This window comes from Haematobia irritans, unplaced genomic scaffold, assembly GCF_050003625.1.
Source record: "Haematobia irritans isolate KBUSLIRL unplaced genomic scaffold, ASM5000362v1 scaffold_44, whole genome shotgun sequence".
NCBI lineage: Eukaryota > Metazoa > Arthropoda > Insecta > Diptera > Muscidae > Haematobia > Haematobia irritans.
This window is the reverse complement of record NW_027445803.1, coordinates 53,877-63,706: the sequence shown is the minus strand read 5'-3', so window position 1 is coordinate 63,706 and position 9,830 is coordinate 53,877. Positions and strand designations below refer to the sequence as shown.

At 32.7% G+C, this 9,830-nt stretch overlaps 1 long non-coding RNA gene across 3 annotated transcripts; it reads left to right on the top strand.

Annotated features, from left to right (window-relative positions):
* The first annotated feature begins 1,576 nt into the window (after positions 1–1,576).
* LOC142242564 (uncharacterized) lies at positions 1,577–2,926 on the top strand. Of its 3 annotated transcripts, none has more exons than XR_012724150.1 (4): positions 1,577–1,679; positions 2,315–2,391; positions 2,459–2,551; positions 2,622–2,926. It is a non-coding gene; the product is annotated as an uncharacterized LOC142242564 (long non-coding RNA). The 3 variants fall into 3 exon arrangements; XR_012724149.1 differs by having other exon boundaries at positions 1,584–1,679; positions 2,318–2,391; XR_012724151.1 differs by lacking the exon at positions 1,577–1,679 and adding an exon at positions 1,686–1,766 and having other exon boundaries at positions 2,318–2,391.
* The last annotated feature ends 6,904 nt before the right edge of the window (positions 2,927–9,830 follow it).

Genomic DNA, 9,830 nt, shown 5'->3' with positions numbered 1-9,830 from the left:
GTAAGCGAATTTTAGGAGCATACACGCAGAGAAGGAATATGATCACCTCAAACATGTTTCAAGAGCAAAATGTTACTTTTGTATGGTGACCATGTAACATGTTTGTCACTAAAATGTTATTTTCTCGTCAAATATAACCTGCTTGCCGAAATCAGATACATGATTTCCGAGAAAATAACATGGTTGCGAAAATCATGTTACATGGTCACCATCCAAAAATAACATTTTGCTCTTTAAACATGTTGGAGGTGATCATATTCCTCCTCTGGGTGTACAGCTATCGGACCTGGAAAATGTTAACATAAGCAGTCGGCTAATGTTTTTGGAAAAATCTGGTCGAGTAGGTTCAGCGATTAAAACTAGAAGTGCACATATATAATAGGTACTTTTAGTTAATGTGGTATCACAATGGACTGAATAGCCTAAGAGAGTCTGAAAATAGATCAGGTTGCCACTTTTACCGAAACTAACCTTGTGTGTACACGGACGAAAAAGATTTTTTTTTTCAAATGTTTGAGTTAAAAATTATATGTGTGGAACTCAAATTATATGTGTGGAACACAATATTTTCAAGTGGAAGCTGCAACTAAAAGAATGGTAGTAACCAATTGGCGTCTTAAAAATATATACACAGAAAAAAAGGTGTCTTGTTAATTTTAGGACCAGTTTAACTTCCACATAGTTCAAAAAATTTACTGTAATATAGTTCATTTTTCGTAACCACTGCGAAAATTAACTTAGCTAAAGGAAAACTTATAAAACTTCAGTAAATGTTTTTTAGTTCACTAACTACGAAATGGGACGTATTTTTCCTTAAATAAATTTCCAATACAATAGTTAATGCATCGTTGATTGTATTATAAAAAGACATAGGCAATATAAAAATCTTACTACGAAATGTGGACAATTTACTAAGAAAATTTTTTGTATGGAAAAAAATTTTTGTAGTAAAAATTAACTTAACCGCAGTACCGATTCGTATGGCGGCTTCCTACAGCTTATTTCGGTTTTTACTATAAGTTGGAGTATATTTCCTCACATTGAAAATTTTAGATAAAGTAGAATAAAAAGTAGTTAATTTAATCCTTGACGGGTGTATATAATTTTTTATGGATTCCTCGTAAATTTTGAATATATTTTACCTTATCCTATAGATAGAATACCAACTAATCAATAAACGTGATACTGGAAATTGAAGTGAGAAGAAATTATGAAATTATTGCATCATCTTTTTTTTTGTTTGTGTTTGTTATTGCGATGATGTTATGGAATGTGTGTTGTTGGTATCTTTTGTGGTGATAGTTGTTTTGTTGCAATAGCGAGATCAGAAAGGGATCATGTGTGTGTGTGGAGTTGTTTTTCTTTACATATGTGTCCTTTATGAGTATTTGTGTCTTTGAGTTTTATTGGTGCATTCAGTTCTGTTGATGCATTTATGAAGCGCACACGTGGTGCGCTTGCGTGCGGTATTTGTGGTTAATAAAAATACATTTATTTCGTAACATTTTAGAAACTGATAAGTGAATGGTGTGATGTAAGAGAAAACAAAAACAATTTATATTGATAAAAAATAAATAACTCTAAAATAAATCACATATTAAGAAACTGTATATTTCTATTAATAATTTAAAATTAGTGCGGTTTTAAATTGGTTTACATAAAAATATTCATAATGAGTGGTAATAAAATGATCTATATTTACTCTACATCTGGATCACAGTACAATTTTTTGAGTCTATATTTTTATGTTATAGCGAGTCCTTAAGGTGTGTACTAAGTTCGAGTTTAGGTGCTAAAATCAGAAATAAATCAATAAGAAAAGTATAAAATTATACGCCTTCGATGCAAATTTAAATATAACTTGATGGAGAATATCTCGAAACAAGTTTTTTATTAAGTTTATATTCTTTAATGGATTACACGATTAAGAACAGGAAATCGTTTTTAAGCTTATGTAGAACGCTGGTTTTTTAATTTAATATGATGAATCGTTTTCAAGTTATTCCAATATATATAGCGGAAGTGCCTTAATTTTGAACATAACCGTATATCTCAAAAAGTCGAGCTCTTAAAAAAACAAGTGTAAATTTGGATTCAGCGACCTCAAATTACTAAAAATTTGATATAAATTTTAAATGAACACAAAAACGGTTCAATTTTTTCCCCATGTATTTCTAAAGAAAACTAATCATGAAAAATTGAGATTTTAGCCACTAAACTCGAACTTAATATCCACCATAAATACTAAATGCTATATTGACAAGTGGAAATTATATCTAATTTTATAATATTTTTATTTCATTTATATTCTGAGAAGGATTTCAAAAATGTCCCATTTGTGCATGGATATGATTCCACTAATGTAGTAATTGGATGATTTTTTTCAATGTGGTAAGTTTTTCGTCCATTTGTAATAAAGCCAAAATTTCTATTTATTAAAAATAATTTTCATTTGCAGGATGACAGCAAATCTAATGGTATTTTTTGGAATCTTCTTACTGTTTAATGCTAACTAAGCTGATATCCCTATTTGCTCTAAGAAAATTCTCTTGTAAGTTAAAGATCAAAATACCATAGAATTTAATAATATTTTTATATTTTATATACCTTTTTAACTTCAGAGGCTTATGACGCAAATCCACACAACAAAAACTAGCGATATCGGTGAAATTGGACAAAAATGAAATGAAAATAGCAACTTATGGCATATATCTTTCATATGGATAAAAAAATGGAAATTGATATTAATTAGTTTCATTCTACTAACATAGAATATTACTCTTTTGAAGAAGCAATTACTAACTACCGAAAAGTAACAGCATACAGCGTACGAATAAAAACATTTCTTTTATTGTATATCATAAGCCATAGTTTTATGTAATATAATAATAATTTTTTGAAATAAAATACTGGTAGTTATGAAAAATTGTCTTATATTGTACGAAAAATTTCTTAGTTGTATACAGGCTTGTTGTACCTTTAATTCCTCAATTTATTTACTTCTTTGAAAATTATACTGATAAACAGTTTATTTGAAACCAATTTCTAAATATAGGATTCCCAAAAACTTGTTCATTTTCCGGATAGCAGGAATATTTTGAATGAGTGTAAGTACATTCTTCCCACAGCGTAGTAAGAATGAACTAAAATACGATGCAATACATAAACTTATTTATAAGAAAATCATGAACTTATCTAGATGAAAAAAATCTTTGGCGCCAAATCATGGTCATTCTTACTATGGGTTAGTTCATTTTTCGTAAACAATAGTAAACTTTTTTTTCGGTGTATACACAAGGAAAATTTCATTAAAAATATTTTCTACCAATGTATTCTTAAGGTGAAACATAATATGTTTGAACAATATAAACAATATTTTGTTTGGACCAATCCTGAAAAAATATATGCTTAAAGCAGAATGTGTTTGGGGTTACAGAAGCGATTTTTCAGGGTGTAGTTTGCGTCACGATTCTTTGAAAAAGGAATTATGGTTCTCTCCCCGGTTCCCCAAAAGCATACTTTTGAACAGGGATCCGGAGCGGTCCATTTTTTTCGCTCCGCTCCGCTCCCGCTCCGGAGAAAAAAACAAGTATATACGGCCGTAAGTTCGGCCAGGCCGAAGCTTATGTACCCTCCATCATGGATTGCGTAGAAACTTCTTCTAAACACTGCCATCCACAATCGAATTACTTAAGTTGCGGTAACGCTTGCCGATGGCAAGGTATCTTAAAACCTCCTAATACCATCTTCTAAATTGTATGTAAGTCCATACGTGGTATATATTAAATCAAAAAAGATCGATCCAATACGTATATAATTCAGTTTGACAAAGTAGACATAATATTTTGACAAAATTTTCTACAGAAATAAAATTTTAACAAAATTTTCTATAGAAATAAAATTTTCACAAAATTTTCTATAGAAATAAAAATTTTGACAAAATATTCTATAGAAAGAAAATTTCTACAGAAATAAAATTTTAACAAAATTTTCTATACAAATAAACTTTTGACAAAATTTTCTATAGAAATAAAATCTTGGTCGATTATTTGTGGCTCGACTGGCAACCATGATTATGAACCGAAAAAATTTTGAACAAAATTTTCTATAGAAATAAAATTTTATTCTGATAATTGGTTGATAGTTTTGCTGCAAGTAGAGGATGCTGATGAGGAATGTGGTAATTCCGAAACGTGCGTCCATCCAACCATCTTGCAGTCTATAGGGCTTTGCCCAAATAAATTTGACAAACATTCTTTTCCTCTGTTGGTTAAGCTACTCTTGTAGTTTAGTCAATGTATGGTTTTAAGCTGAAATAAAAAAACGACAACAAATAAAATTTTGACAAAATTTTCTATAGAAATAAAATTTTGAAAATGATGAAAATTTTATTATGAATCGAATAAAATTTTAACAAAATTTTCTCTAGAAATAAAATTTTGACAAAATTTTCTATAGAAATAACATTTTGACAAAATTTTCTATAGAAATAAAATTTAGGTAGATTATTTTTGGCTCTAGTGGCAACCATGATTATGAACCGATATGGACCAATTTTTGTGTGATTGGACCAATTTTGGTATGGTTGTTAGCGACCATATACTAACACCACGTTCCTAATTTGAACCGGATCGGATGAATGTTGCTCCTCCAAGAGGCTCCGAAGGTCAAATCTGGAGAACGTTTTATATGGGGGCTATATATAATTATGGACCGATATGGACCAATTCTGGCACGGTTGTTAAAGATCATATACTAACACCATGTTCCAAATTACAACCGGCTTGGATGAAATTTGCTTCTCTTGGAGACTTCGCAAGCCAAATCTGGGGATCGGTTTATATGGGGGCTATATATAATTATGAAGCGATGTGGACCAATTTTTGCGTGGTTGTTAGAGACCATATACCAACATCATGTACCAAATTTCAGCCGGATCGGATGAAATTTGCTTCTCTTTGAGGCTCCGCAAGCCAAATCTGGGGATCGGTTTATATGGGGGCTATATATAATTATGGACCGATGTGGACCAATTTTTGCATGGATGTTAGAGACTATATACCAACACCATGTGTCAAATTTCAGCCGGATCGGATAAAATATGCTTCTGTTAGAGGCTCCACAAGCCAAATCTGAGGGTCCCTTTATATGGGGGCTATACGTAAAAGTGGACCGATATGGCCCATTTTCAATAATATCCGACCTACATCGATAACAACTACTTGTGCCAAGTTTCAAGTCGATAGCTTGTTTCGTTCGGAAGTTAGCGTGATTTCAACAGACGGACGGACGGACATGCTTAGATCGACTCAGAATTTCACCACGACCCAGAATATATATACTTTATGGGGTCTTAGAGCAATATTTCGATGTGTTACAAACGGAATGACAAAGTTAATATACCCCCATCCTATGATGGAGGGTATAAAAATCGCTCCGCTCCGAGAAAAAAAAATCGCTCCGCTCCGCTCCTCTTCGAGAAAAATCGGGCGGTACATATATATGAGAGCTATATCTAAATCTGAACCGATTTGGATGAAATTTTGCAGACTTGGAGGGCGATGAAAAAGATTACCTTTTGCCAAATTTGGCGACGATCCGTTTGAAAAAAAGCACAGCGTGACCCCATTTGTCGAAATCGGGCGATACATATATATGGGAGCTATATCTAAATTTGATCCGATTTCTTCCAAATTCAATAGTGTTCGTCGTTGTGCCCAAAAACTCCCTGTACCAAATTTCATCAAAATCGGTTAATAATTGCCGCCGGAATCCTGTGAACAACAAATACATGGACAGACGGACGGACGGGCGGACACCAAGCGCTAGATCGACTCAGGAGGTGATTCTGAGTCGATCGGTATATATTTTATGGGGTCTAAAATCAATATTTCTGGTAGGCACATTTTTTGGCAGATCAAATTTATTATACCCTAACCACTATGTGGTTTAGGGTATAATGACTTTAAAACAATGTGTTGAAACATTTTATTAATTTTAAAGATTTTTTCAGAAATATTAAATCCATTTTGACTTCATTAAAACGAAATTTTCATTCATGTTAGGATACACATTTTTATGTCGAATCATTTAGCTATAAGGATAAACTGACTTCATTGAAAAGTTTAGAGACTTTTAGACAAGGAAAAAACTTTATATCAGAGAAATACGTCTTCTATTCTAAGCAAAATTCGTATTCGTATTTTAAGCATGTGAAATATTTGGCCTCCCGACAATATTCTTTGCGGTGCACCATCTACTATTTAATATGTGATAGAAACCAAATTTATGAAAATGGACCAAATTTAAAAATTAGAAATCTTTTGGACCAATTTTGGTCCGATCGGACCAAAACGGCAACGCTGATTGGAATTGAAAGTCTATACACAGAGTAGAAGTAACTACTCTCCGAAAGTTTTTTTTTTGTTTGCAACAGACGTAGAGAAAAGGTTTTGTAATATTTGATGATTTGACTTAAAAATGGGTATCTTAACATGAAACAAAAAATTTATAGGCTAAGGTCAATTTGACTTTAATAATTCAGAAAAATTCTTTAAATTTAATGAAATTGTCTTTAAATTTGTTGTCTTTTTGCATATTGACTACAAAGCAAAAAATCGTTCAAATATAGGACATGTTTTTCAAAACTTTATTTTAAAGAAGTTTTTTACTTCAAACATAGCATAATTTCTACTGGAAGTCGAGTCCTAATTTGGAAAATAAAGTTGCCGTTAACTCGTTTTTAAAGGACTTTGATAGCATATGAAGAAAAAAAGCTGAGAAAGCGAAAAATTAAAATTTGCTTCCTAGAAGCAAGTACACAAAACCTAAATTTAAGAGAGAATTGTGTTTTAAAAGTGTCCTTGCTTGTATTCTCCGCTTCTTTGGCTCGGAATCAATACCAAATTTTTTAAAGTAAAGACAAAATCTTTGGAACCGGGTATGCTTTTTTTCAGTGTATGTTTGCAACAACCTCCATCGAAATCAGTCCGTGGTATACCTACGAATATTCTTACTCAGATCTAGTGTTACCTAATTTCGCTTTTTTCCACTTTATTGTAAAAATACATTTTCAAACAGCGTTTTTAAGAAATGTTCGTTCTCAAAAAAGTAGATAACATGCAATAATAAAATCAAGTCATTAGTTTTCAATGTGAGAAAAAATTAAAATAAATGTATATGCGCACATTTTTCAACCAAAATTGAAACTATCCATAATTTTAATTAAATTTTCGAGAACTAATATCAGAAATAAGAGAATGCTAGGGTATAGTACAATAGTAAAGCAAATATGAATGTCCTTACACTGAAAAAACGCATGCCCGGTTCCAAAGATTTTGTCTTTACTTTAACAGTTTGGGTATTAATTCCGAGCCAAAGAAGCGGAGAATACAAGTAAGGATACTTTAAAGACGCAATTCTCTTTTAAATTTGGGGGTTATGTACTTGCTTCTAGGAAGCAAATGCTAATTTTTAATTTTTTTTTTTGATTTTTTTCGTCAGTTGTTATCAAAATCCTTTAAAAACGAGTTAACGACAATTTTATTTTCCATATTAAGACTCGACTTCCAGTAGAAATTATGCTATGTTTCAAGTAACAAGCGTCTTTAATATAAAGTGTCGAAAAACTTGTCTTATTTTTTAACGATTTTTTGCTTTGTAGGCAAGATGCAAAAAGGAAACAAATTTAAATACAATTTTATTAATTTTAAAGAATTTTTCTTAATTATTAAAGTCACGTTGACCTTACCTCAAAAATTTTATCTTTCTTGTTATGATACACATTTTTAAGTAAAATCACTTTATTATAAGGACATTACAACTTCATTCAAAAGTTTATTGACTTTTGGACAAGGAAAAAAACTTTATTTTAGAGAAATGCGTCTTCCTTGTTAAGCAAAATTTGTATTCTTATTCTAAGGACATGAAATCTTTGACTTCACGACAATATTTTTTTCAGTGTAGAAAACTAAAAAATTAAATATAAATAAGATCGTTTAATTGCATTTATTTGGCGTTCATTACAAACATCTTTGTAGTAATACGGGATGAAATTGATCGAAAGTACTGTTGTTACTTTTACAACACATACTAGAGATATATTTTGACATTTGCCGTTTTTGAAAACAATTACTAAAAAAACACTTTGTGTTTTCCCCAATGTACGTACGTACAAAAATACATATCGTACATTTTAAACGTTTACTCACACTACGCTAAGTACTAAGTAATTTCAAAGTTACACATTTCATTCAAGTAATATTTTATTCGGAGCGGAGCGGTTTTTCATTTGGAAACCGCTCCGGATTTTAGAAATGCCGCTCCCGCTCCGCTCCCGCTCCGCTCCCGCTCCGGCAAAAAAAGGGCTTGCTCCGCTCCGCTCCGGATCCCTGCTTTTGAATAAGTTGTCAATTAACAGGTTGGCTGATAAGCCCCCGGTCTGACACATAGATGGCATCGCTAGTATTAAATGCATATTATTTTTATATGGTACCAACCTTCATATGATTCGTGTCAAAATTTGACGTCGGTAAGTCAATTAGTTTGTGAGATAGAGCGTCTTTTGTGAAGCAACTTTTGTTATTGTGAAAAAATGGAAAAAAGGAACTTCGTGTTTTGATAAAATACTGTTTTCTAAAGGGAAAAAATATGGTGGAAGCAAAAACTTGGCTTGATAATGAGTTTTCGGACTCTGCCCCAGGGAAATCAACAATAATTGATTGGTATGCAAAATTCAAGCGTGGTGAAATGAGCACGGAGGACGGTGAACGCAGTGGACGCCCGAAAGAGGTGGTTACCGAAAAAAATTCACAAAATGATTTTGAATGACCATAAAATGAAGTTGATCGAGATAGCAGAGGCCTTAAAGATATCAAACGAACGTGTTGGTCATATTATTCATCAATATAAGGATATGCGGAAGCTCTGTGCAGAATGGGTGCCGCGCGAGCTCACATTTGACCAAAAACAACAACGTGTTGATGATTCTGAGCGGTGTTTGCAGCTGTTAACTCGAAATACACCAGAGTTTTTCCGTCGATATGTGACAATGGATGAAACATCACCATCACTACACTCCTAAGTCCAATCGACAGTCGGCTGAGGGGACAGCGACCGGTGAACCGTCTCCGAAGCGTGGAAAGACTCAAAAGTCCGCTGGCAACTCAACTCAAAAATTCATGAATTGGGCTTCGAATTGCTTCCCCACCCACCGTATTCTCCAGATCTAGCCCCCAGTGACCTTTTCTTGTTCTCAGACCTCAAAAGGATGCTCGCAGGAAAAAAATTTGGCTGCAATGAAGAGGTGATCGCCAAAACTGAGGCCTATTTTGAGGAGTACTACCAAAATGGTATCAAAAATTGAAAGGTCCTTATAATCGTTGTATCGCTCTTGAAGGGAACTATGTTGAATAATAAAAACGAATTTTGACAAAAAAATGTGTTTTTCTTTGTTAGACCGGTGACTTATCAGCCAACCTGTTATGCGTAAGATTTGTGCTACTGCATGGTACACTTTTATGACCCGTGTCAGATTAGGCTTAAGTACTTTATAAATAATAATTTTAGGTCGGTAAATGAGTTTAATTGAAAAATTAAAATTTTTGCTGGACAGTGTCGATTTATTTCAAAATGTCCAAGTTCATACTTTACACTAAGAAAAAAAAAGATCGCTACAAAAGCAAATTGTAATAAACAACAAGTATATACAGCAGTAAGTTCGGTCGGGCTGAATCTTAAATACCCACCACCATGAATCAAATATTATAGTTTCCTTTAAAATTTCAGGGGGGTTTGATGACAGATATTCTCCCAAGCAGAGCCATTAAACT